The sequence below is a fragment of the Microtus oregoni genome, unplaced genomic scaffold, assembly GCF_018167655.1.
Source record: "Microtus oregoni isolate MIOR12 unplaced genomic scaffold, Mior012 000037F_ref0000500, whole genome shotgun sequence".
NCBI lineage: Eukaryota > Metazoa > Chordata > Mammalia > Rodentia > Cricetidae > Microtus > Microtus oregoni.
In genome coordinates, this window is record NW_024543096.1 from 17829115 (window position 1) to 17856688 (window position 27574).

The following is a 27574-nucleotide window of genomic DNA, read 5'->3' on the forward strand; positions in this document are numbered from 1 at the left end:
AAATGTTACATTAATTGACATATGCATTGCTCTTTAATGAAGTAGCCTGCATTCACAGTTCCATTTAAAACCATTTTCCTTCGTATCTTGAGTGGTCGTGCTCAGTACCTGAGTTAATGTAAATCTAAACTCGAGATAAAATGTGATTCTCCTCTTCCATGATCTATGCACGAGATACCAGAATACTCTGGAAAGCATGCCATTTGTGAATGTAAGATGTAAGATTGTTCTTAGTGCTTTATATGTATTTACAAAATAAAAACCAGTAGAAGTGAAAGCCCAAATCCAAATAGCCAGTCACTATAGGATAGTCCATAAGTTATATATTATGTTAGCACACAATGTGTTCTTTTAAAACATGCACCATGTAGCTCTCAGACAATTCTCCAAAGAGGTGATTACTCTGTTGCGTCACAAGAGATTATATTATCATTAATATACAGATGTAAGGAATTGTCCTATTAATATGGCTAGTTTGAAGAGCAAATTGACAGGAAATATTCATCCTTTCTATTTTGAGCTATGTCGCTGGCACGAGGTGTTAAGAAAGCACGTATTCTTCAAATATCAGCCTCTCACAGGAATATAGAGTTTTAAAACTAGGTAAATTGAACATTGTTTGAGATATTTTAAAGAAGGAGCAGTATTTTCTTTCCCATAACAACAAAAAACATCACACACATTCTCAAAAGTAGATATCAGGCCTGATCTGTCACATTCCCAAATTTCAGAAACGGGCTCTGAAGTATTTGACGTTTAGAAAGAAGAAACTTTAAAAATAAATGGACTACCTGAGCTCTTTCTGGATTTTTAAAAATTCAATTTGATACAAGATAGAATTATCTGGGAAGAGGATTTTCAGTTGAGAAAATGTCTCCATCAGATTGCCTGTAGAAACAACTGAAGGACATTTTCTTAATTAATGACTGATATGGGAGGGTTTAGTTCACCTTGGGTGGGGCTACCCCTTGGGAATTGGTCCTGGGTTGATAAGAAAGTGGATGAACAGGCTGTGAGAAACAAGTCAGTATGCAATGCCCCTCCATGGACTCTTTTTCAGTTCTTGCATCCATGTTCCTGCCTCTACTTCCTGTCCTGCTTTCTCTTTGTGATGGTCTGTTATCTGTAAATGAAAGAAAAATTAAACCCTTTCCAACCTAAGTTGATGCTTATGGTGTTTTACCACAGCAATAGGAACCCTGACTAAGACTTGAGCCGGAGATTAAAATCTGTGAACAAGATCTCCTTTGCAAAAGTATCCGCATTTAAGATAGATACCAACCATATTCCTAAAAGTTTAAAAAATTACATAGCAGATATGTTTTAAATTAACATATATTACATTCAAACTTAGGTATATATCGATCTAATGATGTCTTAATTTTAATGAAAAATGAAGTATCAGTGTCTATATGTTCAAGTTGCTCAGGAAATAAGAGCATATACTAGTTGAAGAGAGAAAAATCCCCTGTGAAGGTTGCCAATTAGAGACTTGTATGGGCGGGCCGAGGCTCTGGGAGTTTTCATTTGACTTCTGTCGGGTTCCTTTCAAGCTGCCAGAGCTTGGGAAGAACTGGGGCTTTTGGTGTTCTTTTTTTTTTTTTAAATACCTTTCATTTCCTACATAAAGCCAAGTTTTGAAAATTTAAACATGATAAAACTCCATGGGACATGGCATGATTCAGTTAACGATTTGACTGTGTAATGATCCATAACTTAATACCAACATGATATCAAGATAGAAAATACACTTATTACTAGAAAAAAAATACTGTGTGCCTTTAATGGAGAGCCAAAGGATGCCATCTCTTAAAGATTAGTTGAATTCGGTTTCTTTAAAAATTGTTTCCAAAAATGGAGGGTAATTCATGCTATGGTTTATCTTGGAGACGATTTCTAAGATAAATAATAAAAAAAACAAAATCTTAAAGTTGTGTGAATACATGTTTACATATATAATTTTATATGGTATGATATTTTATTTATATGTGAAAGATATATCAACATGCCTGTTTGTTTAGTAATTATTATCTCTGTTGAGTTTCATATTGTGCACTCATTTTCTTCTTTCTTTTCATTTATTTCTTTTTCTGAGACAGGGTCTCCCAGGTATATAGCTCTAGCTGTCCTGGAACTATGTAAACCAAACTTATCCCCAACTCACTAAGATCCTTTGCCTACTCAAGGGCAAGCATCACCATGACTAGCTTCATTATTCTATTTATATATTATGAACAACTAAATTGAGAACTTAAATTTGTGTATTAATGATAATCAGCTCTTTTACTTTTAAGTCCAAAGCTCCTCTGGGAAGTAAGAATAGCACCTGTACTTTGTGGTAGACAGGGAAAAGAATAGCATGTGTACTATATGGTAGGCAGCATTCCAAGCAGGCCTTAAAATGCTTGAAAACTTTTTTCTTATACCTATATGATCTCTCTGGCTTTAGATTTTGTTTTCCTTTCCCCCATCTTTTGTTGTCCTTGAGCTAATCAGAATTTACGGGAAAGTACCAGAATATGTAGAAAGTTTGGTTGGAAAAGTTAAGTAATATAAATAACCTCTATGGTTATTGTTGGAACAAGGTTACTGCTACTGTTATTGGCATTACATTTTCTCTTTGGGGCATGTGAAATAACTAAAAAGCCTCATATAACAATATTATTCCATTTCATAGAAAACACTTTAATACAGAAAGATGAAGACCAGCATGTATAATATTCTGCATCTTGTGCAGTGGATTTAGGAATACTATTAGCTTAATGGAGATGAAACAGTAGTGAGACTTTTGTAGCTATTTATATAACAATGTGTTTATATAATATGTTATATATTTGACTTTGAACAATGTTAATAAACACTTAATAAAGATGCAGAAAACCCTCTACCAGTGTTTGGTGGTTGGAAAAAGTAAATGTTTGTCTGAGTCAGAAGACTCAAAGTTAGTCAGTTTTGCTGACCTACTAAGATAACAAGTTCAATTCCTCCAGCTATTGTATCTGAACCTTTATACTTTACTTTATGGAAATTCAGCCAGCCAAGTTCTTATTAAAGTACACATTTGTTTGACATCATTCTGAATTTTAATTTTTTTTAAAATTAGTATTCACTAAATTAACACCCTAGAATAGTGTTAATTTCATGTTTATATTTATTCTTTCTCCAATATCTCTTACGAAGCCATGATCACAGTTAATGTTCAGCAAATCATCAACCTTAATAAATTGTACTAATGTGTCACATAAGTGAAGCCTATTATAGGACATAAAATTTAGGTGTCTTTTATCTCCATACAAATTAATCGAGTCATATCATTTTACAATGATATGAATCCTGGTGCTGTGTCATCTACTCAGAAATTTAGTGGCTTTTGGATGTGCTCCAGGTTGTGATAAATCTCAAAATTCCTCTGAATGACTAATTCAAATAGATAAAGATAATTAATAGCACATTGATTTGTCTAACACTTCCTACTGCTATTTTACATCCTCTGTCACTGTTGTATGTTTCTATTTTCCTTTTTTTGTTTCTTAATGATACCTAATGTAGTTTCACGTTACCTGGAAACAATTATTTACAATCATTATCACCAAAAAAGCTACCAAAACATTCAAAAGCAAGTATCTAGTTATTTGACTACCCATTTTGTCATTAGTAGTCCCTGCAGCATCATACAGTGTTTTTCTTATGAATCTTTCTCGGTTTTTAATCTAAATTTCTCCTTATGTTGGAATCGTTGGCTATGCTGCCTTTGATGCTGGCAAATATCTTGTGGTGATATCTGTTTCTACTTTCTAATTGTGTTCTTTGTAAAAGATGACACTTCATGAATTGTCAATGAATGAATACAAAACATATTTGAACTTTCCACTTAAGAAAGAGTATGTTTGCAGATGCCTGCATATAGCTGAAGGATATCACTTTAAACCAAAACCAAGTTTCTATACATTTTTGGAGGTTTTAAGCAGGAGAAGACAAGTTCAAGGGCAGGTAGGCTCTCATGGTAAGCAGGAGACACGATGACTTCCAGGCCACAAGCAAGGGAGTTCAAGAGCCTACTTCAATCAACAAACAAACATAGAAAAGAAAAATTTCAAAGAAAGAGCTCGTATAAAGAATGGGAAGCTAGTAAAGGGTGAATTGCTCTGCAGATTAAGACACGTGGGTAGATTCATTTGTGATGGTTAATCTTGGCCATCATCTTGCTTGGATAGAGGAGTCTTTGTGAGAAAAGTGAAACACATCTCTGGATGTAGCTGTGAGGATAATTCCAGAGCAAATTCTCTAAGAAGGAAGACCTATCATCAAGGCAAGCATCATACCATTTGAGAAAGAAAATGCTAAAGGAGATGTAGGCGCACATGTGTTCTTCATTAGCTTGAACACCACATGGTGAGCTGCATTGCATTGCCATGCCCTTCTTGTCATGATGGACCGAGAACGCTGAGTGAGTCCGAGTGAATCTGTCTTCCTTTATGTTGTCCGTGTCAGATAGTTGTTGTAATAAGAGTATCGGGAGGCTGGGAGGAGGTGGAAACTTGTTTTTTTTTTTCTCTCTCTTTTCTCAATAAAACAAAATCATTCTAAAAAAAAAAAAAAAAAAAAAAAAAAAAGAGTAACTAACCTAGCATCAGATGGCAGCTGCAGGGCTGCAGAGACAGTGAACAATGTGAGCTAAGGGGCACAGTAAGGAACAAGATCTAGCTTGAAGAGCAGGGATTTGAATCTCTCACATGTGTGTTGGTTAGTATGCACTGAATTAGCTCCCACTCCTAGAGATTGAAGACTTCATGTAAGAATCATATTTCCTTTTCTCTCTCTCTTTTTAAAAAAGACAGCAACCACTAGAGCTAATTAAAGCTGCCTTCCTGAAATTCTAGCTGCCTTTTTTTTTTTAATACTTTCGTAGGTCTTGTTGACAGTTGAGTTTTCAAGTCCTGGTTTAAAAGACTTTCTCTTTCATGAACTAGAAAACACTGGTATCACTTTGTACATGGATTGTGAAGTGGGACAATGAATGGTTCCCAAGTCAGGAGAGTAAATGTTACCACATACAAAATGTACATTTCTGTTTTCTTCCTTCAATAGGTTTGGGGGAGAGCCTCAGAGATAGACATGTTACAAATGTCCAGATGATTCTAATGTATCTGGTCCTTAACAAGTTGTGGGAAAAAAGTGAAGAGGTGCAGAACCACAGATATTTAGTGGATTCTTGAATGTGAGAAACTGTGCCTAAGCTGTCACTAATTTATTCAAAATTGTGTCTGTAATAGCTTTGGCTCTTTGCCAGTGGTCCTGGGAAACATCAGCATCCCATTGGGTGCTCTGGTAATGGATGTTATATGAGTATTGAATATGAATTTAGAGAAGCCTTATTATCATCTTTTAAAATATCAGTCCTCTATGTACCAAATGCCAAATATCAAAGGAGAGCTATATCATTGTAATTAATCATCACTGTCTATTAAATTTCTATCGTTAAATTTTTAAACATGTGTCTGTGTAGCCTAAATTCGTAAGATGAGAAAACTCAGGTAATAGGAATTCAATGTCCTGATTAGGGTCACACAATTCATTTCTGGTAGGGACGGTCTGGAACTTAATTATTAGTACTTTTACTTTTCTTTTACCTTAGAAATAAACTAAGGACAAAGCGTAGATTAGGACATGTATATTCTGAGAAATGTTTAGATGAGAATGACTTTAGGGTTAAAGTAATATGCATTACATATCAAAAGCATATATTTTGCTAACTTCTTATTTCTTTTATGCCTAAGGAAAATTTGTGTGTAGAAATTTTCAGTATTTACCAGGAGAAAAATCTGTATTTAAGACTGTGAGAGAATCAAATTTATCCTACTATAATATATTAATTTTCTCAGCAAGCGACACAGCAAATATTCCAAAAATAGAATGGTGAATGTTCAAACGCAATTTCTTTCTTAAGACCGAAACACATTTTAGGTTAATGCACTGATGAACTGATGATACACTAGTCTCTGCCAGCCACCAGATGCCACTATTCTATAGCTCACATAACTAGGATAACTGGAGTTTTAAGATTCAACAAATATCAAGAGTTTTATGATCATGATCTTTTTGCCTATTTTCCAAATAATTATATATTTATAGAAAGCATATTCTTATTGTTTTCCAGTATTAACAATATATAGAAGAAAATAAAAGAAAGAAAAGTGAAAAAAAATATGAACTTCTTCCTAAATAGTATTGAGTTGGGTGAAATCGTTTGTCAATGAAGACTTGTGAAGTTCCTAGTCACCCCTACGTCACAAATACTAGAACCTGTGACTATACTTGAAGCACTAATTCAATAACTTAATATACAATAATCAATCTAATTGCATTTAATTCAACTAAATTTGAAACCAGTTACTGTAATTTTCAATTATTTAAATGGAAGCTGGAAATAATACAGACCAATTAAAGTTCTTGTTAAGAAAGTTAAAATTCCATGCATTTTTTTCTCTGTAGTATATTTTTATAGCTTTGTTTAGGTATAACTGGCATACATAAATGTCAAGTATTGACAATATTTTTTACTGTCCATACAATACTTTCTGTTTTTATAGAAACATAATGGCTTAATTATGGAAAATAAATATTTTAAATATTTTCCTATCACCACTCCCTAGTATGTGTCAAATTAGTGTATCTTTGGATTGTATTGTTAGAAAGTTTGGTTTTTAAAACTTTGTTCTTTGAGTTTCTAACTTGAGTTTCATTAAAATAAACAAAAAGCACTTTATTAAAGGTCTTTGCCACCATACATGGCTGCTTTCATCTTTAATAAATGGTAAAGTTATATGTACATCAAAGAATTAGAAATTCCTTTATGGCTGGGCAGTGGTGGCACACGCCTTTAATGGCATCACTTGGGAGGCAGAGATAGGTAGATCTCTGCAAGTTTGAGGCTAGCCTGGTCTACTGAGCAAGTTCCAGGACAACCAGGATTGTTAACTCAGAGAAACCCTATCTGGGGAGGGGGGAGAGGGGAGAGGGGAAGGAAATTTCTTTATAGCATTTTTTAAGGTAAAATTGGAACATTATCAAAATAAGATGAATAGGAAAGAAAACTTTGGCATTCAAGTTGGATATTTTTAAAGATGAAGTTATCTATTTGTAGACAGAGAGTAGAGGGAAGAAATATTACATAAATCACTATACCCTCTATGCCAGCACACAGTGCACTCCTGTCCTCAGGTCACTAGAGAACATGGTGACAGGAGTGCCAGTAAGGCTGGCTTGGGTCCAGGGAGAAAGTTGGTGAGTAGTGAAGAGAGTCATCAATGGACTAATGGTCTTTTAATTTTTCAATTGCAATAATGTTTTTAATAATGTTGAGAAGGGGACATGTGTCACATATTCATTGTGCTCAGTCACTGCTCACAGGACTGCAGATGCATGAGTTGGAGGCACCAGAGACTAATGCAAAAGGCACCATTGGGGGGGTTAATGCAGTAATGAAGAACATGGGGTGTGGAGTGTGGGAAACGAGGGGAGTATGATGTGCAGAACGTGAATGATCTTTCCGGAAGACCATTTGATTATATTGGTGGAACTGAGGTCACCATTTTGTTTTAAAAGATATCCTGGACATGATTGCACTAATACTTGCCTGTAACCTCAGTGCACTGGAATGAAGCATAGAATTAACTATGACCAGCTTAGAAAAGTTTGAGTTAACACCCCCAAAAAAAGATAAAGGTAAAGAAAGGAGAGAGTGGTGGGGAGAATGAGGAAGGGAAAAGAAAAAAGAGTTATTTAAAGGGTCATGTCTTGAGACCTATAAATGTGTGTATAATTAATGATGCTATTAAAATATATATTAGCAGCACATATTTCTTTAAGAGAAATTGAGCTCCCTGATTTTGATAGGCAAGGCCTTTTAATATTTCTTGAACTCTGTACTGACAAGTTGTAACTCTTGTGGACGATATTTTTTGTTTTTAATTTATACTTTCTCTCCTCTTTTAAAAATAATATTTCTGCAATTTTTGTCTTTAAATAAATTTCCACTAGAGAAATGATGTGGGATTACTAACCATGTGACAACTCATTCATTGTCGTTAAACACGATCACCTGTATAATTCACAAATAAACTGCTAAGTGATTATCATCAAATCCTTAAGATAGTTAATATTTTAAAATATATAGTAGTAGTAGTAGTAGTAGTAGTAGTAGTAGTAGTAGTAGTATTTGGTAGCAATCACTAATAGGAACAAATTTCCTGTTGAATTTTAATTAGATGATAACCTGGACATTAATCATACAAGGCACTAATAACAAGAACTCTAAATAAAAGCTATTGGCATATGCAAACCTCAGGGATTTTGCACGTAAGTGTGTGGGTATGCATGTAGGTATGTATGTAAATTTTTTGAAATAATTTCTCCGAAAAGCTTTGCTGCCTGTCCTGAAACTATTTCTTTTTGACTAGACTTGCCTTAAACTTAAAGAGATCCACCTGCCTCTACCTCCCAAGTTCTGGGATTAAAGGCCTGCACCACCACCACCTGGATATTTCTCTTAACATAATAAACAGTGCCGGGTGTGGTACCACATGAGTTTAATCTCAGGGCTGGGGGGCCGAGGAAGACTGATCTTTATGAGTTCTAGGCCAGCCTGGTTCTAGGACAGAGTTAGTTCCAGGACAACCAGAAACCCTTGTCTGGAAAAAACAAATAGAGAATAAACAAAGTCATAATAAACCAAATATATATATATATATATATATATATATATATATATATATATCTTCATAATTTCTAAATTTCTTCTTTAAATATTTGACAGCATAATAGTTCTTAAAATAATGAATCCATGTGCTATACAACATATTAGGATTAGGATTAAAAAGTAACCTATAATATTGATTGACATAATCTTTTTTTTTTTTTTTTTTTTTTGGTTTTTCGAGACAGGGTTTCTCTGTGGTTTTGGAGCCTGTCCTGGAACTAGCTCTTGTAGACCAGGCTGGTCTCGAACTCACAGAGATCCGCCTGCCTCTGCCTCCCAAGTTCTGGGATTAAAGGCGTGCGCCACCACCGCCCGGCTGATTGACATAATCTTAAAATAATACTGAAACATTTTTTTTAAGTCTGTCTCTAACTGCTTTTCAGCGACAATGCTTGAAATAACCACTTCCAAGTTCACTGACAATTGGGTACCCTTAATAGAGGTATTACATTTCTGAAATGACATTCTTCTATGCAACAACATTGATTGGTTATCAGGTATCAGGATCCTACAGGTTTTCTTTGACATCAGAGAGAGAAGGTGGAGGAGACAGAGAGACAATACTCAGGTTAGAGTTGGTCTGGTGAGATGGCCCTCTGTGAAATAAGAGAGTCATGGAAAACTATTACTATATTGTTGTATGGAGGGAGAAACCTATGGATATCTCAGTTTCTTTACAACAACCCCAGTTTCATTAATTTCATTTTTTCACTATTAAAAAATTGTACTAGTATTGCAATTATTTTATTTATATAATAAAACCTATAATGAAAAATTTAAAGATGTCTAAGTAGGAGAAACAGCTTTTATTCTGTGTGAGGGAAATCAAGAGAGTGTAACAAGTAAGGAATTGTGAGGCATTGTTCATCAGCACAATTACATCACTTATGTAACTGTCATCTGCCATATGGAGGAAAACAGATTTGGAAGTAATACATCATAAATTTCAAAAAGAGAGTATTGAGAATATACAAAAGGCCTTATAAGACTTACTAAGGCTAAGAAAATAACGGATAATAGCTATTCAGTATTTACAGTGTTCTTGGAACTTTAATAGCCCTGTAAGAAGAAATAAGTCCTTTAGTCCTTGGACATCATATGGTTGTCATTGAGAATGTTAATTGACAATTGAATTTTCTGCTACTACTGGGCATTGAGTGAGAATTTCCACCCTTTTACTTCAAAGTGTTGAGGTATTTGAATAACTGTGACCCAGAACTTGTGAGAAATACAGTGTTTTCCAATGAACTGTTGATTTCTACGTTTCTGTGACACTTCAGAATTTCTTTGTCTTCTGTCTGAGCAGCCGGAATTTTCTACAGGGTGGTAATACCTTGTAGAATTCATAGTGAGGGTGAAATCACCATGAATCAGAAACATAACTAGCTTTTGACGTACTTAATATAAGTTACAGACATATTTATGGTACAAAACTGAAATGAAAACCTCTAATGAATAGATAAACTGGAGAAACTGAGGAGCTTTCTCATTCTAAATACTTTGCAGCAATTCAAAACAAGGAACAATTTGTATACAAGGAAATCAGTTTTTATATTAGCAATAGAGTAGCTAAAGATGGAAAAATATCATCATAAATATCATAAATGTCGTAAAATACATTTATGCTAAAATATAGACATACATAATAATATTTATTTCAAAAGGCACAACATGATAAAAATGTATGCATTCAAGTGGTGCGTAAACAGAGACACTGCTTTGGTTTCTCAGCCACTCAGACCTAACTAATCACACAGAAACTGTATTAATTATAACACTGCTTGACTTATTAGCTCAGGCTTCTTATTAACTAACTCTTATATTTTAAATTAACCCATTTCATATATATATATATATATATATATATATATATATCCATGAGGCTCATGTTTTGTTACCTCTTGCTTCTCAGGTGACTACAGGGCATCCGTCTCTTTCAGCAGCTACATGATATCTTCCTGGTTCTGCCTTCATTATCCCTGCATTCAGTTTAGTTTTCCCACCTACCTATATTTTGCTCTACCATAGTCCAAGGTAACTTCTTCATTAACCAGTGATGATAACACATATTTGCAGCATACAGAGGGGAATCCCACAACAGTGGTGGTCTATTCAAAAAGTGGTGAGAAGAACACAAGGATAAAGTGAATTATTTAAATAAACAAGAGACTTAGGCAGAATTAATAATAGAGTACAGGTGATATGGGTGGGAAAAGGAAAGCAATTAGGAGAGAGGTGTAAAGAAGAGAAATGTGAGGGTAGGGGAGAGTAAGGGTAGGGATGGGGTGGAATAACTAACAGTAAGGATGTTTGAAAAAGTCACTGGGAGCCTAATGATAGGATATTTATACACACCACGTGTGTGTGTGTGTGTGTGTGTGTGTGTGTGTGTGTGTGTGTGCGAGCATGCACACACGTGTTTGTGTATGCATTGGGGAACTCATATCACAGAGGGATGAGCCTGCTTTTGTTACTTTGCTAAATAGTCCTAGTATCAAAATGTTATCTAAATTTACATCTCTATATAGAGAAATAAGAGTAGCCCTCTGATCTCAACAGAGAAGTTTCTTTATGCACTAATGGTGGTTAACCCAGAAATTGGCAATTTGTCCAAGGGCAAAGAATAAGTGCCAGTGGCATGCTCAACATAAATGGAACACTTGTGTTACCTCCAATGCTGCCATTGAAGCTTGGGAACCATCATGGAAGAAGGACAGAATGAATGTAAGAGCCAGGGTTCTAGGAATATCATACTTAGATAGTATCTTCTGGATATTTAGGACCATGATATTCACTAACTCAGAGCAGTTGTGGTTACCTACACAAGATTTGCATAATATCAAACCAGTTAATGTTCTAATATGGACATGTAGAGGGTTATGAACCCTTATCACAAGTAGAAGTTTGACAGTGGGTGTTTTCTAGATGAAGGAGGGTCATTAGTCTTTGAGGATGTGGTCTCTGCTAAGTCACTCAGTGTCAGTGGATGGTCCCACAGCCATGATTATATGGAAGTAAAAATTGGATTGGGAGGGTTGTTAAATATACAAACTAGAAGAGACAGGAGATGTCTCAGTGATTAAGAATACTGGCTACTGTTCCAGAGGACCCAGTGTTTAATTCCAGCACCCACAAGGCAGCTCACAATTGTCTGTAGCTCCAGCTCCATTGGATCTGATGACCTCTCTGGCCTCGATGATTTCTACATTCATGCAGTGCACAGATACACATGTAGGCAACACACGCATATGCATAGCAATAAATTATAAATTTTAATTACAATATATAAAGAGGATGTGTAGTTGTGGGGAGGTACAGATTTAAAAAGTGGATATGGGAGAAAGGAAGAGGAGTTGGTGGGTGCATACAATAAAAATACATTGTACGATATTTTCAAAAAGTAATAAAATACTATATTTAAAAGCATATAAATGTGTAAATCTAAGCACCTTATGCATAGAGGGGACTTAATTTACAGGAGTGGTCATGCTCCATGAACTTAGACTATAAACAGTTTAACTGTTTAAACCTCCTGTATAAAAATGAAAGGAAATATGCCCGAACTCCATCTCTCTCTGTTTGCTTTCATAGTATACTGATGTTGGAAGAATTTCAATGGAGCCTATTATGTGTAAAATGAAACTCTTTTATGTTAAGTAAGAAGCATGGACAGTCAGAGGAAGGCTTGAAAAACATCAACAATGCAAATTGCTTATCTGGCTGCTCAAACAAACTTAACTATAGCTATTGCCCATCAGAGCAAGCCCCCTAAAGGGCAAAAACATCTCTCCTGGAGCCCTTAACTATCCTATGCGTAGACATAGTCATTCTTCCTGACTTAATTTGTCTTTTTGATCCATAGTTTGCCTTTCATTGGTTGTTAATTATTCGTAGGTTTTGTGGTGGACTTCTAGGAGACTGGCAAATTACACACTGGGGAACTAAAGACACAGTCAGGTTCATCTTGGGACCATTGCAATGTTATTTGTTGCAAGGTGAGAGGAAACTGTGACAGGAGCTGCATCTCAAGCTGTTTGTCCAGTCAGACCTGAGATTTGGAAGACCGGTCCCTGCATTTATTTATTTATAGAGAGGGTGATGGAATACAGATGCCATTGCTGGCTGAGTTAAAGACAAGAGAGCATAAGTGCTTAGGCTTAACCTACAGGAGACCTGTGGAATAAAAAGGACCAGAACCCAACATGTTGAAGAGAGAAGGAAGGGAGGAAGAAAGGGGATTGACAAACACCAGGTTTAATGAACATTTTCCTGAAACCAATGGTATTGGGGGGTGGTGCCTTAGAGACATAGTCATAAACAAAGCAAGGATAAAGTGGCTCAGTCACAATGTCTGAAAATCGAGACAAAACCCAGGAGATTCAAATCTGCACCGAAGGAATCACTCATGCAGAGCCACACATTATCCTTTCATCAAGGTGAGAATACGACAGGAAGCACAGTATAGGTGCACCAACGCATACACACTCATGCACACACGCTTGCATTTTGTGGTTGTTTGTTTGATTTAGGCTTATTCTGAGAAGTCAAAGCATAAGAGTTTTATTATTCTTCATAATAGAGTTTATCTTTATGCAAAAGAGACCTTACATATTTCCTCTTCAATTACTCACAAGGCTGAAATGTTTTATATAATTGAAAGCTGTTCATAATTAACTAGATGTTCACTGGAACTCTAGTTTCTTAGAAAATGCTGAGAAATCAAGTTCCAGAAACACAGCGTGGATGTTTTTTCTGGAGAGTAGAAATCAAAGGAACCAAGGTAATGCAATCAGAAAGCCTGCAGTTTCTTATGAATATACAGTTCGTAACTGGATGGGCTTCCTGGAAGCCACCTAAGGCAGCTTCTCATCCTGTGACAATTTTAACTATTGAAGCTGACCAACAAATATCTAGTGATATTAATTAAAAAAATAAACCTTCTTATCTTGTTTAATTTGTAAAATGGGTATTGTTTTTATTTGAATATAGTTCAATAAATTATCTCTCAGTTACTTGTGTATATAAAACCAGAATGTCTACCCCAAGTTACCTTACAAAGCATGAGTCAACATAGAGTAGAATGCCCTTCTCTGTTCTTGTCTTTTATTTTTCCCTCTATCTCTCTTTTTCAAATTATGTTTCTAAATACTTACACCCACTGAACACTAGGCAGTCCAGGAACGGCACATATTTTTGCAAAACCTCAAACAGAGAAGTTCTCTCTTTTGAACCTTCTAATACTAAAGAAGTACACTCATAACGCTTCCTATTGCTACGGTGTTAATGCTACAGGGCTACAGAAGAGGGGACGCACCACACCAGGAGTTCAGAAGCTAAAGGTAGTTTAGCTTATTATAGTAAATACATTTTAGTGATTTACCAGTCGTCAGAACTCTACATTCAGCCATCTGTACTCCAACCTCTCGCCTTAAATTCCCATTTGACTTTGCTTTGTTTACTCCTTTTTATGATGTTCTCTACAACCAGTGTAATAATGTTTAGTGTTTTATTATTAGACTCTTGGATTCTGTTCCCTTCCTAATTGATATCCCCACTACGGCTATAACGGCATATTGCACAGAGCGGAGAGGCAGTATTAGTTGATTGAGGAAACAAATGAAAAGCACTTGGTACTATTTTGAGGACAACTAATCTCTACAAGCAAAGAAATGCTGAAGCAATGATCTATCATATTAACTAGATTTTTTAAGGTTCTGCCAGGAAGGCGTTTTTCATAAAATATAGTTGTAATTTTGGGGGTAGAGGTAAGTATAAGAAAACCACAGACCATAATCATAAAAAAGTAGGTTTAACTCCAGGTTTAATTTCTATAAACTCTTGAGCAACTAATCAAAATTTCTCTGGGCTCCAGAATCTTTTAATGAAATAATGGCAAATTACCCATCTTACCATCTTTTAATGAGAATTACCAGTAATATATATAAAGTGCTTGGACCTTGAACATGGAAGCTACCAAATTAATGGTAGCTATTAACACCATTATTTTTATTAGCAAATGCTCAACACTAATTAACTTACCTGCCTTTTCATTTACTAATTTAATTATTTCACATGCTATTTTGACATTAAAATTGTAACAGTTACGAAAATGGCTTCTTTCTCTAAGATATTAGAATTCTGTTAGCTTTCAAAGTAAATACCAACTGCTATTCTCAACTGTCTCTTTATTCTTTCATTGTGGGAATGCCATCTTTGTGAATATAAATTACTCCTTATTATAGAAAATGAAATAATTATTTATAAAAGACAAATGAGTGTGTGGAACTTGATTTAGAAGTACTAGTCATTTCTATTTTTACATGGAGTTGTAGATAGAAAAGCATTTTCTTCTCAAAGGCTTGGAATGTAGAAAGTACCCAAACCTAGAATTGATTTTAGAAAGCCATGTGATCGCCTAGACATGGGTAGAAAATGGCATCCCCAGCATCAGAGGTTACAGTGTCCTGACACCTACAAACATCTGACTTAGCAGACTTTTCATAAAGTGGTGCTTAAAAGAGTTGGTGTGCAACATAAGTAGATAATGCAAATATGTTACCGACCCCTACCAATAGTTGCAATTATGCAAATTTCAAAACCTTCATCTTTTGTAATTACGCATAGTGGGCTTATGTATTGAGTGGTGTGCTGGCCAGCTCCAGTTTCAAGCAGCTTCCTGCTAAAACTAACGCACTCCAAATCAACAAAAACACACCTTCTGCAAACATTGGCTGAATGTTTATGAAGTAAGGGAAAGACATGACATTCTAAGTAACTGCTAGTGACACACTCCTGGTTTTTAATTTAATAATTTTTTTTATTAAAAGCTAATAAGCTTTGGTATTAGCTAAACATATTGTTGATTTGGGCACAGAAGTATGAACTTTAATTAATATCCTAAAACTTCAGGAATTGAAAAATATTTTCCTTGAGTAAGAAAAGGAAAGAAGGCTTTTTATAACATTTAGAAACTAAAATTCCCTTTATTTGGTATATAATTTCCTCACGTACAATTACTATGGAACACTTGAACCTCATTAGCCATACTGCTGAGAAAACAGAATGTATAATAAAATCAGCATTTTCTGTAAACATATAAAATACAATTTTCAATAAAATTATAAATGTATGTTATATGAAAGCATTGAAAACATACATTGAAGTTTACACACAACTGTAAAGCTTATATACAACCAAGTATATATAACTTATATGTGGATATGTAACACAAAACAAACTAAGCCTTTTGAAATTTACACTAAAGACTGCAGAGGCATCTTGGTATGTTTGAGTTTTGAATTAAACAGTTTTCCTTGCCAAGTATGCCAATATATTCCTGTAGCCTCAGCCACCTGAGAGACTGAAACAAAAGCATCCCTTCCATGCCTCCTCTTCTGAGGCTTGCTGGGGAAATATAGCAAGATTCTGTGGCAAAAGAATAAACTAACACTGTCTTGCCTGAGTTAAATTCTGCCCCCTTTTGGAGAGATATGCCCAATATTTTATATATTTTTTACGTACTCTTAGATTTGGAACAGATTCCATCTCTTCCTGATACCTCTCCCCATAGCAACTAAATACACTAAAGTCCAACTGAGTGACAAGAAAAAGTGACTAGTGGGGGATCATTTTAAAATACTGATTTGGTTCCTTTCTCAGTGTTTCAGCTTATTTTTCAAGTTAAAATTATATATATTGGCATCTTATGCAGTGTGGCATCCCCAAAACAAACAAAAACAATAATAATGGACAACAATCCACAAAACCAGATCATCAACACAAGGTGGCACTGTTGACCAATCTCTTAGGAATAGAACTTGGGTTGAAGCGTTTTCTATTTGAGTTCTCAGAGTCTAATTTTTAATTCAGCCCTCTTAATTTTATATCTGATTTTTCATTGCAAATATGGTAATTAATAGGGAAATGGAATTTTTAATTAAAATGAAAATGCAAATTTGGAGCTTGAAATGGACTTTTTTGTGTAATTAGTGATCAAAAATTAAACCTCTGCAAGTCTATACCATACTGACATTGTATACATATGTTACCCTACCCTTCTCCAAGAGGTCCCTCATCCACAGTGTCCTTCTTCTCATCATTTCATGAGTGTACTCCTTGTTCTTACTTGCATAGAATTCAATTCTTTCTCATTAAGCTCATCAAACACATAATTACACATATCATTTCAATAAGAGATCATTTTGTGGCAAGCAAGATGGCTCAGCTCATAAAGACACTTCTATCAAAACTGACCACCTGAATTGAATACCAGGAACTCATAGGTTCAAGGAGAGAACCTGACTCTTACAAGCTGTCCTCTGACTGATACTTAAAAATGTTAGCAAGTTTATTCTCTTAGAGTTGGAAATCAAGTATCTCCACAACAAGTTATTTTCATTCAATAAAATCTCTTGGGTAGACATTTTATTTCATTAGTTTAGTTCTGTAATCAAATTGTATGTAATTAATTTTAAGATACTGTTGCACAGATTCTATGATGCACATGCATACACACACATACATATAAACACATGAAAACACACACTCAAAGATTAAACTTTATAAAAATTATAAATTCTATATGTATATAAAGTATTTAGTAATTGACTACTGTTTATAAAGTATCAAGAGTAGATAGGCTTGTTTTCTTATCATTAGCACACCATATCATTTTGTATTTCTCCATCATTTCAAGTGCATATGTAATGATTGACTACTGCTTATAGAGTATCTACAGTAGGGAGTCTTGTTTTTCTTATCTTTAGCTTACCATAGTATTTTTTATTTCTCATCTTTTTAAGTGTATGCTATGACAAATATGCTTATTGTGACTCAAATTCAGAAGATTGGATATATCAGCCCAAAAGCCTAATACTAATAGCAATGAAGGCAAACACTATATTTTAAAAGCAGTGATACACTTATATATTGACACAAATAAAAGGACAGGCATTTTATGTGAGTTTCAAAGCTATGAATGTTTAAAAGTCCAGTGCAAGTGTCAGAACTGCAGTTCAACCTCTACTGAGTTGCTCAATCGTCAAGAGTGTTCAAAAGAATAACAAAGTCCATCAAAGCCAACAGGGTTGAGCTCGGAGTTCATTTTTGCAATTCAAAAAGAACAGTAGCTAAGATATCAGCTGAACCATGATACCCTGGAACCTTACCAGTAGGCCACAGCCTCATGGTGATACACAGATTAATAGAAATGGCTAAATTCAAGATGTAAGAGTTAGTTAATAAGAAGCCTGAGCTAATAGGCCAAGAGGTGTTGTAATTAATATAGTTTCTTTTGATTATTTGGGTCTCGGAGGCCAGGAAACCAAAGCAGATTCTCTGTTTAGAAATATAAAGTATTTAAGAAAACACACACTCAAATTTTATGCGTGCATGTTGTGAGATATTCTTTCCAGGAAGACATGATCAGACATGTAATCGACTCATCTCAGTTATAGAACTTGGAGACACCAAATCAAGGATGCCACATAAGTCCCATGTGGTGAGCCAATGAATTTTACTGCGACTGCTTACAGGAGTACAGGTGAGAGTTCTCTTACAGGGGCAGAAATGGCTTAAAAACTTAAAAACAAAAGCCCACCCATGGGTGCTGCCTTCCAAAGCCTTGAAGCCTGGAACAGTCAGCACAACTCGCAAACAGTTTAACAGGTGGAAAACATCTCTTCCAGGTATCCTGCTTGACCTGAGTCTCTTCTTCCCAGGTGGCTCAACTTGTCTGAGACTCTTCCTGGCAGCCTGGCTGTTCTAAGAGTATCTCAGAAGTCCTTACTGTTTATATATACTTGTGGAATGAGGAAAGTAGTATACTCAGTTGGAGGCTCCTGAAGCTTTGAGTTGTTTACTTCCTAAACCTAATGAGTTTCCCTGGAGGATGGAATGCTTTATCCTCCTTTAGGACATCAGGAGTCTAAAGAGCTTCCTCCAACTTGGAAGGTTTTATCTCCTAGGAAACGTCTGACCAACAGTAATCACCTACATTGTCCGTACATAGCTCACAAAATACATGAGATGTGTACTTTGCAGACAAAAATGTCAGATGTATAGTATTGCTTCAGAATATTTAATTACAATAACAAACTGATAGTACTTACTTTAGTAAATGGTGATTTAAGATTGGAGCATTTTCTATCCTCACGTACTATGAAATGATTTATTTAAATGTCTTCAAGGCAACTACATCACCAGTTTCTTCAATATTAGTTTGGATCATCTTCATCATCTAAACTGTACTTCTAGGCAGCCTTGCCTTCATGTTCAGACAGCTTTGTTTATACTTGGAATTAAGAGACCCAATAAGTGATGCTGTCGTTGGACATGCCATATCTAGTGATGGTGACGCTTTGCATCATATTAAGAAGTTTTATGGGCGGGCGGTGGTGGCGCACGCCTTTAATCCCAGCACTCGTGAGGCAGAGGCAGGCGGATCTCTGGGAGTTTGAGGCCAGCCTGGTCTACAAGAGCTAGTTCCAGAACAGGCACCAAAGCTACAGAGAAACCCTGTCTCGAAAAACCAAAAAAAAAAAAAAAAAAAAAAGTTTTATGATTTTTGTTGCCTTGTTCTTCTATTATTAAGGAAATCTTATGCATTATATACAACGTAATCAGACACTTGTCTTTTGATGTGATCTGTGATAGAATTCTCTGTCATGCTGTCCACAGTAAGAGAAAGGCTTTTCCCAGAGATGACAGGTTATATCTCCTTCTGAGTCCTGAGAAATAAGGCAGAACCATTTGCAGAAATCACAGGTAACCTCTATGATCATACGAAGCAAATATTGATGGTGATGGTCTCTGGATCATTGACTTTCTCCAAACAAACCATGAAATAGTTTAATTATGCAGTATATTTTCCTGCAGACTGTTGGGGCAGAATTCCAATTGTAAGTTAGGACTAAAAGAATATCAGATCGGTGAAGAGAATATATCCCAACATGAAAGAACATAAACTATGTTGTATAAGTTGGAGTTTAGTTTATTATAATAAATATTAAATACATTTTCAACAAACCTGAAAGCATACTAAAATAGGACAGTGAATGTAGGAAAGACAGTTGCACTTGGACTACTCACAGGAAAATAGATTATAGTGGTTCAATGTACCTACTTTAGACCCAGCCTCCCTCTGTTTGAACCCATAGAAGCCCCCTTCCTCCTATGCTGCTATATATCTTGGGCCATGGTATTGTGCTCTAGTCTGTAGTAGAGACATCATGTCTACATAATGACTTACGCTGTTGTCTCATAAGTTAATTTTGTAGTATACAGCTAATGGCTAATGTCTGGTGCTTAGGGAATGCTGCCAAAGTACACTTTAAAATAAACATGCACCATGATAATCAGTAATGTAGTCACTGCTTTTTTTTTCCCATTTGTTTTCCCTCTTTTTCATTTCTAGTGAGGAAGGTATCTGAGATTGGAGAAGCTTAGCGAGAGGACCTACCTATTTACTCCCATGTATAATGTTTTTAATTAGTGTGTGTATTTTAAATGTTGCTCTTTGAAAATTTCAGGGTTCAAGAACTTTTTACCATGCTTAAGCACACGATCATATTTTTTTCTAGAATAGCTTTATACTTATTAGAGTTTACTGTTTGAGATGTTTGTCATTTTCCTACTACATATTATTTTAAATGGCAATTTGAGCATGAGAGCAAATTACATAAAATGTTTTCTATCATTGTTAAACACAGAAAGTGTTCATTTTAAGGTTTTAAAATCAAGAGAAAGCATGATTCTAATGCTTTTCAATTAACATTGGTTTGAGATATTTTTAAATTGGCTTGAAATTAAGTTTATCTTAGGGTCATTGAAAAATAAAAAAATACTAATTTTATCTTCCTTTTAAATACACATTATCAATATTTTATAAAAGTAAAACTGACTATGGCATGAAATTTTTTATAGAAGTAAAATTGACTATGGCATGAAATTCTAAGCAGGATATGCAGATACTGCAACATATCCTAAACTTAATATTTTTCCAATCATTTAAAATTATCAATATGCCTTAGATATACAAAAATAATTGGAGCTATTATATCAGAACTGTCCAGTGGATTATTTTCAATAATCATCAACACATAGATACTGAATAATGCTTCTTTTCCTGAACAATGAACCATGTTTATTGTCTGCATTATGGTCATTGATGTTCTGTTCAAACAAATAGCTAATCAGGATAATATGCACTTCAGATTCTCAGATAAATAGCCAATAAGCTATTTATATGATAAATTGTCTTGTTTAGATTTCAGATTGGTATCCTCCATAACTAGCTTCTATGAAGCACTTCACAACGAAGTCTTACCATCACTATTTCGTAGTTGATCCTTTGTTCATAGACTAGTTTGGATTCTACTTACTTAAAAAAACAATGGCACTTTGGACTTACTACCTTCCAACAACGACAGTCAAACAATTAAGTAAACCTGTGACGTTTTCCTCTTGACTGAATTTCGATTCAAGTTGTATTTGATACAACCTATATTCAAGTCATTAAATACCCAATCATGCGTTCCATTAGAAAACTGGTTATGAAAATGACAAGAATAAGTAAAACCATAAATTACTGATGTGTCCCATCTTGCTTTTCAATTTTCAAGGATTTCAAAATGTTTATTTGGTTTGTCATTCCTTAGGAGTTAAAGACTTTCTTCTCTTTGTTACATGGTAAGTAGAGTGATTTTCAAAGCAAGAGAAGTGTTCTGGGACAAAAGACTGATCTTCAACTTGGGTCCATAGACTTTCCCAAGGTACTGAGGGATTTAAGGCTCACACATGATGAAGCTTCCAGAAAAGAGTGATAAAACTATGTTCTGGGTGCTTTGGAATAAAAGTCATTGGCTGCTGTATTTTTTTGGTCTACCTTCTGAGGCCCTCTCCAGTGATAGGGCAATTTACCCTTAGGAATGGGGAGATATTTGCTAACAGCTGTTCTTGTATCTAACTCAGTCATAATTAAACCCTTAATGGCAATCATGAAAATCTCCTTATCACTGGTTAGGTAATTGCAGACACAGAGAATGAAAGCTGAACTATAATTGTAGGCCTTGTTGCCAGCTGAATATTGAAATGTGCTAGCATTGTGATTACTTAATGTCCCAACGTGGCTTGTGGCCAACGCTTAAAGCACACTCTAGAAAACTATAAGCAAACACATAAACAAAGCTTAATTTTTAAATAATATCTTAAACATACTTACGCAGAAGATATATAAGCTTCGGTAATGCAAACTTAAGCTATGGCATATAATAGTTTCCTATATAAACTAAGTTGGAACTGAAAATAATATTACAAGTTAAACCTTTTGTGACTAAAGGCATCTTGTTACATTCCCTTGATCTTGGCTTTGGGAAGTGACTTTCTTTGAAGTTGATTTTTTTTTTATCTTGTTAGCAGCTGTTTCACGCACTCTCCTTCCTTAGGACATCATAAAATTGAGTAGCCTGAAATAGCCATTTATTCTTGTCCACAGATCATTCAATCAGTATAAACTAATTCTGCCTAGATCCAAGATATAAATCTTTGCCTCGATTTCCATCCTGCTAGCAGGAACATGTTACTTGACGTGGGCTCTTCTTATGCAGAAGGCAGAAGCTCAAGGAAGAGGACATCACAGAAGCATACTCAAGATGCTTCATCTACTAACATCCAAGGACCCAAGGAAGTCAAATGGCTGAGGTCAAAGTCAAGTGGAATAAGGAGATGCACTGTTGTCAGCTGGAATTGCAAAGTCGGGTGGAACAAGGTGGATTTGAGGTCGAAGAATAGGAATCAATATATATATATATATATATATATATATATATATATATATATCATAAGGTTGGAGCTGGGATTTTTGGGGGGAGCCGTTGTTTGTTTGTTTTTGTGATATCCATGTGGCTGTGCATGTTTTAAATAAGCCTAGCCTCCTATCCAAAAACAAGACAGGATTTATGTATTTATTTTCTTTACATTTGATTCTTAACTTTTCTTTGACTATTTATCTGCTTTATTTCGATAAGAATAATATATATAATTTAATTATATATTAATATATGTGTTAATATTTCAAATGCCTTTACCATAACACTCAGCTTAAAAGTATTTTAAATATTAATTCTCATGACTCAGCCTTTATATGTAAGTACATATGCACTATTTGGAACTGTAGAACAACAGATACCATTCTGGTAGTATCTATGGCCTTTCTCCATAACCTGATATAACAGAGGCTCCCAGGAACAACGTGACCTCTCTGCCAGCAATGGACGAATAAAAAAGGAGTTCTAGAACCAAGTGTTCCCAGATCCCATGCCTGTGACACTTGAAGAATTAGATTATACCCCAAACTGCAGGAAAGTTAGGGGGATATATTGCCATTGTCATACTCCTTTCAGATGAAATATAGTAGTGTAAGCAAATTGATATGAAAAACCTCACAATAACATTATTAGTAAACACCATTTTTTTTAAATCCTTCTTCGTCAAAGTCAGTGTTTGCCACAGAACTTGATGTTCTTCTGCTTCCTGGGAGAATAGCCATAAAACTCTCCGTGCCCTCTCCTACCATAACTGCACCAGTAAGATCAATTTCTGGCCAGTTGTGAGTAGAGTTGATAATTATACTTTTCATATCATGACAATTAAAATGGATGTTCTTGGTGCTAGAGACATGGCTCGGTGGTTAATAACAAGTACTGAGCTCCCAGAGGACCCGATTTAATTCCCAGCACCCGTGCAGTGACTCACAACCATCTGTAACTAAAGTTTCAGGAAATCTGATGTCCTCTTCTGCCCTCTGTGGGTACTAGGCACATATGTGGCACACAGATATATCTACAAACGAAACACCCATACTCATAAAATAAAATGTGCCTACAATATTTTCTCCTTAAACAACCAGCCATGCAAGACCGAAAAGAACTAAGCCTTACGAGTTTCTTGAATCACATGAGGGAAAGAGCATACTTCTGTGAAGGACAGCTCTACTAACTGCCGTATTGCATTTTGATCTTTGAAAAATGTTTCTTCTGCCTAGAATTTTAATAATTTTCAATTTTATTACAGTTTTCAGCATAGTTATAAGAGAGGAAAATCAAAAATATATGCTAATGTAAAATATCCAAAATATGTATAAATAGGTTTAATGAACAGAAATATGTAGTGTAGAGCCAGTGCATGATGGAGACTGGAAAACTTGAGAGCCTTGTCCGGCTAAGCATGCCACTAGATCCTCTGTTTCAGATTCAGCCTCCATTATTAGTACTACAACCGAGGTGAGAGGAAAGGATGAAATAATGTGTCAGCAGAGACTGTGCGTCTTCTTCCTTGCTTATTCTCTCCTCCAAACCATTCCTGGAAAGTGAGGTGAGACGTTGCATGCACAAGGGACTTGGACTCTGAGTCTGTCAGCTGCAGAACAAAATAGATCCTCTCCCACATCACCCCCTGCCACTCCACCTCAAGTGTCCACGTGGTGAAAGAACCTGATTTCATTTTACAATTTAAGAAACAGTGTGTGGGGGTCGTTATAGTACACTGTACATGTTGCCCAAGTAATCATCAGCATTTGAAAACAAGCCTTTTAATTACTTTTTATGGTTAAACCTAATCTTCATAAAATTATACTTCAAGTACTGAGTCTAATTCGAACCAATGGTTTATAGTACATTCATTTTGCAAAAGTCATTTTTATAGCCCATTACTACTTACATATTTTTATGAATTTGCTTTCCATTTCTGGCTCTTTCTGGCTTCTTCCTATCAGACTTATTTCTATGTATTGGAGTTATAACACATAAGATATTATAGGCACACTGTGGTTATATTATGAAACACCTAATTAATTGAATCTGGGGTTCTACTTTTAGATTTGTAGTGCACCATACGATTCCCCTGGTAATTAGGTAATCTATTTAGGTGGGATGGTATATTTAAATTCATAATAATTCCCATTCATGTCTATGGGATATATCTTCACCTAGGAAAAGGAAGCTAAAATGGGAGGTAGAGTCGTTGTTGATGTTATTGCTGAGTACCCTGTGGGCATACAGAAATTATTTTTAATAACAGATGTTCATTGAATTCACAATTTGGAATGGAATTTGGTGACCACTCTAATGCCTTATCCACTACAACCTCTTCATTATTCAAATAAGGAAACTAAGCCTTAGAGCAGTGAATTAATTTCCCCAACTGTTTGAAAGTATAAAATTGAAAGCCCGTCCTACCAGTCACATCCCCCATAATACACTGCTTTTCTACCACAATAAATTCAATGCCTAAATGGGATTATATCTTAAAAAACAGAAATTTGGAGTTTTGAGAATCATGGTGTCTACTACATGATGATATTGTGATTTTCTCCCCAAAGATTTTATTTAAAGACAATCCAATAAAATCCCAGAGATATTATTTTAGAATATGAAAAAATCATATATTAGAATGATAAACTAGATATTATTATTTGAGTAACTGGGGGAAAAGGATGTTATTGAAGGTTTAGATATTAATTTAAAGCTACACAGTTAAAACAGCATAACAACAATCTTGAGAGAAATATCAAGCCATTGAGAGAATGAAACAACAGAGAAACAAAGATAGTTTACAGATAGGAAGGAGTGACCGTACAAACCATATAATGGAACAACATGTGGCCATTCCCTAACTTCTTCCTTTTAGAAGACTGATTACTTTTATAGTAGCTATAGGACCTGCAGATGTGTACTTGCTAGGCATGCACTCTACAACTATGCCCATGTCCTTGTTACTACTTTTCGAGGTAAGGTTTCTCCAAACTCCCAAGGAGATCACAGAACTCATTCAGTAGTTAAGAGGAGCTTTGAACTTGGAGTCTTCCTAAAACATTCTCTGTTCTCCGGTTGGTTTATAACTCTGTACGATCAGAACTGGATATCATCTCCTTTCCATATGCTTGTCAGTTAGAAATACAGGTAACCCATTTCTGGAACTGAATTGAAGAGGGAAAAAGGAACCTTGACCTAAACTCACCCGTGGAACTTTTGGGGAAGAATTGCTGTGCATCATGTCCTTTAATTTAGTTGGTGTCAGAGAAGCACTGTGCTGAAAAGGGAGGATATGTTGCTAAGGACTCAACACAATCCCACAACTTCTACTGCACTAACAGTTTATATCAGGGCATCAGAATATCTTCTCTCAAACCTCTGTTTCCCAAGGAAAATAAATCTGGCAGATATTATAGGTGTTCTGAAAATGCTCTCTATACAAGTATGTTCCTCAGTGACTAAATATCAGTAATCAGATACATTATATTGCAGAGTATTTATAAGAATCATCTAAAATATACATTACAAGCTTTTCTTTTTATTATTTAAAACCTTTTATATTTAATCATGTTTTGATCATATTCTCTCCCTCTCCCAAATCCTTCCAGATTGTCTTCCCCTCCATACCCATCCATCTTTGAGTTCTTTCTCAAAAGAATAAACAAAAATCCAATATAAATTCTTCATCAAATTAAGAAAGCAACATCTACACAGGGAAAACAAACCCACCAAACTGTAACAAGCAAACAAAATTATGTATGCATGCACTTGCACATGTGCACACACACATACACATGATCATATGTGGGCACAAACATACAAATAACAAAATAAAACTGAAAACAAAACAAAACAAAACAAAAATTGTGGAGTCTCTTGTTTGTTGGTCAAATACTCCTGAGCATGAAGCCTGACCTGGCGTGATTGATATACCCAGTGTATATCAACCATTGAAGAAAACTCATTTCCCTATTCCAGCTGGTATAAATGAAGGTTTATGTGTCCATCTTTACCTAGAGGCTAGGTTTGCATTTCATTCATTCATTCATTCATTATTTGTTCATTCACTCTTTCTGTTCTTTAAATATAACAAAACAAAATAATATAAAACAAAAGCTAGCACACCAAATTTGGACAGGACAAACAACAAAAGGGGGTAAAAACAAAAAGAAGACACAAGAATCACAAACCCCCTTGTTCACACATTCAAAAAACATAAAGTCATTAACTAGAAAGCCATAATGTATGTGCTTAGCACCTGGTGTAGACCTGTGCACGTGCTGTGCACGCGGCTTCACTCTCAGCGAGCTATGTTCATGCTGATTCACAGGGCCTTGTTTTCTCAGCTCTCCCAGTCCCTCTGACTCACACTCTTTCTATCTCCTCTTTTCCAAGGCTTCCCAAGTGCTGAGGAGGTGGTTTTAATGAAGACATCACACCTAGGGCTGAGTGTTCCACTCTCTGCATGGTATTTGGCTTTGGGTTTCTATATTCATTCCAGTCTGCTGCAGGATGAAGTTTCTCTGCACAAGGCACTGAAGTCTGAGTATAGCAGAGTGTCATGGCAAGGCCTTTTATCAATATGCTTTTTGTTGTTGCTTTCATTTGTTTAAGGCCAGTATTATTTGGTTTTACCCTATGTTCCCGGGATGTTTAGTGTCAGATTCTTGTTCATCCAAGCAGTGTCAGGTATGGGTTGCATTTTGTGGAGTGGGTCTTAAGTCAAATCACTCAGTGGTTGGTTACTCCCAATAGCTTTGAGCCATCATCGCTTTATCCTACGGGCACTACAGTAGGGTTTGTGCCTGGGTTGGTGTTTACACTTCTCCGTTGGGAACATGCAGAGTATCTTCTGATGGAGGAAGGTCATTGGCTAATAAAGGAACTGCCTTGGCCCATTTTATTGGTTAGAGGATAGGTGGGAGGAGTAAACAGAACAGGATACTGGGAGGAAGAGGAAGTGAGCTCAGAGTCTCGACAGCGCTCCTCTCAGGAGCAGACGCCTGAG